Below are 7,433 nucleotides of genomic sequence, written 5' to 3' on the forward strand. Positions count from 1 at the left end.
TTGAGATTTCCAGTGAACCAAACCAATACAAGGCAGTTTGATTTCAGACTAAATGTAATGAAGATTTGGAGCAAACACTTGAATATTTTAAGGTTTCCTGAAAGAAACACGTTCAGATAATTCAAGCAAAATGTGAGACGGTGTTAAATAGGATGAGTGAAGATGTGTGTGAGCTCGTTCGTGTCGGGGTGTGCAGCACAGACATGTTCCAACAAGAGGAGCTCAGAAGTGACGCAGATTCTCACACAGACTGGTTTCTGCAGAAGTCACCTCCTGATTATTGATCGTGGTATCGATGCACGCTCCATGTAGACGTGGGGAACAGACAGTGTGTCTCTCAGCTGGTGTCTTCTGTCCCAACGGCGGCATCTGCTGGATATCACGGAGTCCTACAAGCATTCAGAGCTCCGCAGCAAAGTGAAACTAACAGAGCAGGAAACAGCTCGACTCGCTGCGTGGAAACACACACGGACGAAGCCCAGCGTGTCTGTGGAAGAAACCCACTGAAGAAACTGTGTGTGACCTGTGGAGGCAGTGGACGCAGCCACACACCGGTAAGACCCGGGAAGAAGAGGTGAAAACGGGTTTTAAACGGTACAATACTTCACTTTTCTACGGCGGAGGAAGAAGCCGCACCTTCAGCTCGCTTCTACACATGAGCTTCAGTCTGACGGTGCTAACGTCCAGGTGGTTTAACGGGAAAAGTCACGGATTTCGTGTTAAATTCAGACGGTGTGGCAGCAGTGAAGGACGGTTCTCTTCACCTGCTGAAGACTAACCCAGCAGTGAGTGAGTAACTTCTGCGTCTGTAGGTTTTTGAGCTATTTTCACGAGTCACAAGTTAGCTAACTTTGTGACGTGTTAGCAAAGTGGCTAACAGGCGGAGCTAACGTCCAGTCGGAGCTGACTTTTATTTTTCTGTTTGACGCGTTTTGCTTTCTCTGAGTCTGCTTTAAACAAGTTTAAACTAACAAAACATTGTACTTTGTGAGCCTAGCTGTAAGTTGTTTTTATTATTATTGATGATGGATTAAATTTTTTCACTTTTACATGTATTACTTTTTATCAGGCAGCTTGTTTCAGATGAACTGGTGATCAGATTAACTGGTGACATTCAGTCAGCGAGGCAGCTGTTACAGCGGCGATGTAGATCATAGGTGACTGTGCCGACGCCTGTTCAAAAAAACACAAACGTTAAACTTTTGCAGACTGTTTTTGCTGTCAGCTTTAACACTGGTTCCACTTTTCGTTCTTGCTCTGTTGTGAGTCGAGGCTGTTCAGCCTACAAGTAAAATACACCGTTTGAAGGGAGCTTTCAGCCAGTTGAGTGGAAACACCTGTGAGCCGCGGTGGAGTGACGGTCTCCACCAGATTAACTTGTGACAGGATGTGACGTCAGTCCGACGGCGAGACAGAAACCAGTCACAACTTGTCACCACACAAGTCTGTCTTATGGAATAATCCAAATATTACAAATCGCAATAAATCAATCTTTGTAAGAAAGTGGGCTGACAGCAAAATTATACTTTTGCGAGATATTATGATGCATTTATGTTAACTCATGAATTTCCTGTCACCCCAAAAGAATTTCACTTTGTTTTCAAGTGTATACCGAGTGGTATCAAAGAATTAATGAAGACGTACAGGAAAACGGCAACTTTAGCAAATACAGCCCAACTACTGACTGACGGTATAAATATAAGCAGTAGGAAACGCTCCAATAAACACATTAGAAATTGTTCACAAAGCTTAAACAAAACTGTTCCCAGCTGTAAGACGTACTGGAATGCCCAATTCTCAAATATTAATTGGCGAGCTACATGGTTATCCCCTTTTAAGTACTGCATAAATAACAAAATTAAAGAATTGCATTGGGGAATTGTCCATATGATTTACCCAACAAACCTTTTTATCTCCAAATTTATAGAAACTAATCCTAAATGTACTTTTTGTAAAGTGGAGGAAGAGACTCTTAAGCATCTCTTTTTGATTGCATATACTCAAAAGTAATCTGGAACCAGTTGGAAACATTTTTCATTTCAAAATACGTATTTCAGTTGTTGTGTAGCTCTCAGACATTATAACTTATTACAGCCACAAAGACAGGAAAACAGAGCATACAGTCGACCTGTACATACTGCTGGGAAAACATCATATTCATAAAGCCAAGTGCAGCAACAATAGACCCACTTTTCTGTATTGATGAAAGAATCTCATAATTACTTCATGTGCATATCTTTGGTTTGTGATAAAAACGCTGTTAAAACATTGGACCTCATGCATAAATGAGGAATTATCTCTGATAACCAGGTCATTGACTAAACTGGGTAACTTACTTCCAGGTTTATGGATGCACAAACACACATATCCTTATGAAGGCGGGATAAAGATTGCATTAAGTGTCTCTCTGTGGTGCGACTGTTGGTGCTGATTATTTTCAGAACGCTGATGATCGTGATCTCTGGAATAATCAAACTGATCCTATCAAAGCCGTTACAATTGTTGTCATGAACATTGTCACCTACTGTGATGGTTAATTTGACTCTGTCCTGCCTTTGCATTTCTGTATGCCTCGAATAACAATTAAAAGAAAAAAGAAAAAGTTCACAGGCGATGTTTGCTGTATTTACCCTCCAGATGTTCTGTTTGCAGATTGGTCCCGACCAGACCTGCGTGTGTGTGAAGATAAAGATCCTACATGAAGAAGACCTCGCCGACAAAGTAAACATCACACGTTAATAAAGTCTATATCCATGTCAATGTCATCTACAGACAGCAAAACCAACCGTGCTGACCAAAATAAAAAATCCGGTGAGAGGATTCAGAACCATGTAGTCCAGATGTAAAAATACCAGTTCAGCGTTCTACGCATTGTGCCACCGATCAGCTCGATTAGGATCCCCTCTCATTCCCATGGATCTTTTCCGTTCTGTCAGGTGTTCAACACCTGGTGGTTATTCAGGAAACACGCCCAGAGCAACTGCTGATAGTCTCAGTTTAACACAGACACACACTGCCTGTTTAATAACGACACACAAATCATTGTCTGACCAACAAAACCCACAACATAGAAGCACGCTGTGTTGTGTTGTGTTGTGTTGTGTGTCAGTCTGAGCTTCAGTGTCAGAGATCCAGAGCAGAACTTGAAGCTTAACTCAGGTTTGCCACGATCTGACCTTCATATGAATAAACTGTGAGGTGAAGATATGCAGTGTTTTGGTTGAGTAGGAACGAGAAGCCAGTTTGTGAATTGTGACGTGTTATTTATTGTGTTTTCTAAGAAGTGAAATGAAAGCGGTTCAGATTGTGTGACATGACAGTCTAGGACGTGGAGGACTGGACGTGTTTGTGGTGTTTTCTCACTGAGGAGTTCTGACAGCGTGGCCTCAGTTTGTTCTGATGATTCTATCAAACCAGACTAATGTTGTGCTGCGTGTTGTTGTGGTGGGAGGCTGCTGTGTGTGTTTCAGTGAACAGACCTGAGTTAAGCTTCAAGTTCTGCTCTGGATCTGTGACACTGAAGCTCAGACTGACACACAACACAACACAACACAACACTGACAAGCATCTGTTTTGTTCTGTTTCTGTTTTGTTGTCTCTTTGGTTTATTGTCTGTAGCTGTTCAGTGTGTACATTATTCTGAAAATATCTTAGAAGTAACAAAAATACCTCCAAGGAAAGTAAAAAAAAAAAAAAGGTAACTAGCTAGTTGATGCTAAAAAGTAGACAAATATTAGCTTGTTGCTAGCGCAGGAAACTTTGCAAATATTGTTGTGATTCGTCAACAAGCGGCCTTCTTTGTCTAATAATTTATCGTGAACAAAAATATACATGCAAATGTTCCTTTGTAGTGACTTTGAGATAAAGTTAAAAGTCTCATTTTCTACTGTGATGGTCGGAGAAGAATTGAATTTAGTCAATTGGACACAAAAGGTTTTGAAATGTTTAACTGGTGACAAGTTGTCAACCATGAAGCCTGCTTAGGTGTGGCTTTGAAGGACGACGACAGGATGCTGTGAGCAGTTTGAATAATAAGCCTTAAAATGCAGCTTTATTTAAATGACAAGAGAACGATGAGAACAGGTCGTTGGCAGGTTTGATGCCCCCATGTCAGTTACAATCATAGCCAGGCACTTGAATGTCCACAGAGCCACCATTTGTCATCTAAGAAATGATTTGTGACAGCTCTGCATGTCCAGCAACAGGATCCTGTCCCCTAAAATGTCTGCCGACTTTGTTTCGTCCTTCAGGAAGAGGACGGCATCATTACACAAGCAGCACTGACAGCTTCATGAACTCTGTGTGCAGTAAACGTGTTGCATGACGTGTTTCAAAAGGGAGACACGCTGCTTCCTGACATGTGATTTCTGGTTAATGAACCCACTCTCCTTCGTCCCGTTATCACTTCCCACACAGTCGTGCTCTGTTGTTTCATGCTCTTGTTCCATTGTGTTGTTGAGATGAAGTGTGCTGGAATAACAGATACGTTCTCCACAATATGAAAAAGAATGGATAGAATTTAGTCAAATATGACATTTCCTATTTCTGTTCAGTCTTCTTTGTACCAAATAGATTTTGTTTGTGGGCTGATTTTAGAAGTGTCCAGTTCTTCCTCTCAGAGAAATAAATACCTGCGTACAAACAACACTAGATCGTTATTTGTTCTTTCCTTACTTACGGCTGCATGAAAAACCAGAACGTCATGTAAATATAGTTCATACGTGCTCTGATTCTGCTTCAAATCGTGTTTAGTTAGGTTGATCTCAGACACCTAATACAATAAATAGTGCCGTATTTGCTTTTAGCTAAAAAAAACTGCCGTAGGTTGATTGATATTCAGTTACAGTGTCTTTTAAGGACAATATTAACTGTAAATCACAAGGGAGAGTGTGTGTGTGTGTTTTAATAACTCAGAGAAGGTGAAAATGATTTTCAGCCTTGATTTGAATTTAACGCTTCCCCAAGACAGTAAGAGAAGGAGAAAATCAGGGCCTGCAGATGACTGACTAGTGCTCAGAAAGCCTAAAGGTCACCTCCCAACATGCTTAAAGTCACATTTAAATATTAGGATTCCATAATAATTTGTGTTTGTATGTTTTTCCATAAACAAGTGAAGCTGCTTTGTTCAAAGTTGTCGGTATTTTATCACCTCGTGCTGAAATGAAAAATGAAAAATGTTAAAATATGTCAATATTTTTCATTTCAGAAGTTTCGCTGCTGGACAGAGGATCTGTTCTACTTTCCTGAAAAGTCCATTCTCACTGTGCATCTACTGGAGGTTTCAAGTTTCCCCATCAGTCGTGTAAGTTGCCTCCTCGACCGTGACGGGCTCCACAATCCTGTTGTGTTGTCATAAGTCCTGCAGGTACATTCAGGTGAGCACAGACAAACCTTCTTTCAACAGCTTTCTGTGTTTGTGTTTTAGCAAATGACTTCATTTGCATAAAGTTGATAAAAACAAACAAAAAAAACCTTTTACTTGTGACCCTTTTTCGGTATTTTGCAGTTGTCCTCGGTCACCTGCTATCCCACAATTCTTTGAGAGGCAGTTTAGTCTGGTCCCACAGAAAATGAAGAGAATCGCCCTCGGCTCATGTGGCCTCCTGGTCCCAGTGCAGAGAGGAGCAGGTGTGATGGTGTGTAAGACTAGCAGCTATTTATAATCAATAAGAGATCAAAGTTATTCTCACTATATGACTGTTGTCCTGCAGTTTTTTTTTAATGATTTTATTCTGATGAGGTAAATCTCTTTCCAAAGGTGCTGAGCAGCTGATGGAGTTTGTCATCAGTGGAGACGTTGAGGCCGATGTGTGAGTGTTTCTCTCTGATGTTCTGGGCTGTCTGCATGTATCTGTGTATGCTGGTGTTTGTGCAAATGTGCTAACCTTGTTTTGCTGTCTTCTTTGTTCAGAGTGTAAATGTAGTTTTGTCTGGACTTCAAACATTTTAGTTTGACAATGAAACTCTGAATCTGTGAATAGAAAACATTCCATAACAAAAGCATTGCAGTTTTTTCCAGTTTCACAGTATTGACAAAGGAAGTAACAGGGCTCCAGACTAACTTTTCCCCTCGTCGAGCTGGTGCTCCCAACATGGTCAGTGAGAAACACCTCACTAGCTGAACATTTCCTTAACCATAGACACCACATTTACCGATGTTCCCTGAACGCCTCACATTGCAGCTGCGCTAGATGCTGCTTGGTGGCTGCGGTGTGCTCAGACACTTGTGTGTTTTAGAGAGCCTAAACATGCTCAAAAACTCACCACAGTTTGCACGCACATCCGAACTGGGGAGAATTTTGATGTTTTGGTGGACTTGGGACTTCAGACCCTAAACCCAACAGGAAGTCCACCATTTTGAATAAACGCCAAGACTTTTGCTCATTTTCAAAGTCTGTCTCCTCCGAGGGGGTAACTCGTACACACCTGAAATTTGTCCAGCACATGCAACAGGGCTTGGTGATAGAAAGTTACACTGGGACTCATACGAGCACTGCTGTAAGAAAAATGTGTCGACATGGAGTCCAGTGTCTTCACTCCTGTTTTATGTTGAGTGAAACACAAAACAGGAGGCGCCGTCTAACCTGCCTGAATGTGCTCCGATCTGCCTGAAACTTAACACGTTTGATCAGAGTCCCGGCCAGCGCACGTTCCCGCCACGCCCGGACGCACACGCCGCCCCGACAGGCGTGCGTCGAGGACCCGTCCATCGCTGCTTGCAGCTTTAAGTCTGTCGGTCTCAGTCTGGAGCCCTGATTAAACAGAAAAGTAAACGTGATTAGAACATGATCTGTTGGTGTGAACAGAATGTGCACGTCATCAAATATGTATGAACACGTCAAAAGCAAAGTGCAGTTTATTGGTCAGACCTGCAGAGCATTACAATGTGAGACTGTGTCAACAGGTCACAGATGTTGAATCGTAGCTCTGCTTGGAGCTGTTCCAGTCTTTGGTGTGTTGAATAGTTGGTTTCAGCACTCAGCCTCCTCCTGACAGTCCTGGTGGGTTTGATGATTTTTAAACTTCTGTAACAGCCACAGATTCAGCCAGGTGTTCTACCTGTGCTGCAGACAGGATGTAGTTTATCTGCCTACAGAATAAGATTGTTTGGATCCTCCACCTTCTCATTTTGGTACCATGTTCTTCAGTAGGACATCGATAACTGTCTTTGAATGAGTGATGGACTGGTTATTGGCCTGGTCGATTAACGAAACGTATGTAGAACAAAACTACACAAAGACATGTCAGTAAAGGTTTGTGTTAGAGTTTGTGTTTTCTAAAGTTTGACAGTAAGATTTGCATTTTTGCTGCAAATAAATATTGTTTCCTAATATCGATTATCAGTTATCTTGATTACTAATAATCTTTTTCAATATCTGTTTTCATAAAACAACATATCAGTAGACGCCTACTTTGTACTGAGATACACCATT

General features: G+C 41.6%; 1 long non-coding RNA gene across 4 annotated transcripts; it reads left to right on the forward strand.

Moving 5' to 3' along the window:
* The first annotated feature begins 411 nt into the window (after positions 1-411).
* On the forward strand, positions 412-7,427 carry LOC103357899 (uncharacterized). Of its 4 annotated transcripts, none has more exons than XR_520228.1 (6): positions 412-789; positions 2,653-2,721; positions 5,207-5,375; positions 5,507-5,636; positions 5,741-5,810; positions 6,905-7,427. It is a non-coding gene; the product is annotated as an uncharacterized LOC103357899 (long non-coding RNA). The 4 variants fall into 4 exon arrangements; XR_520227.1 differs by having other exon boundaries at positions 5,759-5,810; XR_520229.1 differs by having other exon boundaries at positions 412-785; positions 5,759-5,810.
* The last annotated feature ends 6 nt before the right edge of the window (positions 7,428-7,433 follow it).

The sequence above is a fragment of the Stegastes partitus genome, unplaced genomic scaffold (assembly GCF_000690725.1).
Source record: "Stegastes partitus isolate 25-593 unplaced genomic scaffold, Stegastes_partitus-1.0.2 Scaffold280, whole genome shotgun sequence".
NCBI classification, from domain to species: domain Eukaryota; kingdom Metazoa; phylum Chordata; class Actinopteri; family Pomacentridae; genus Stegastes; species Stegastes partitus.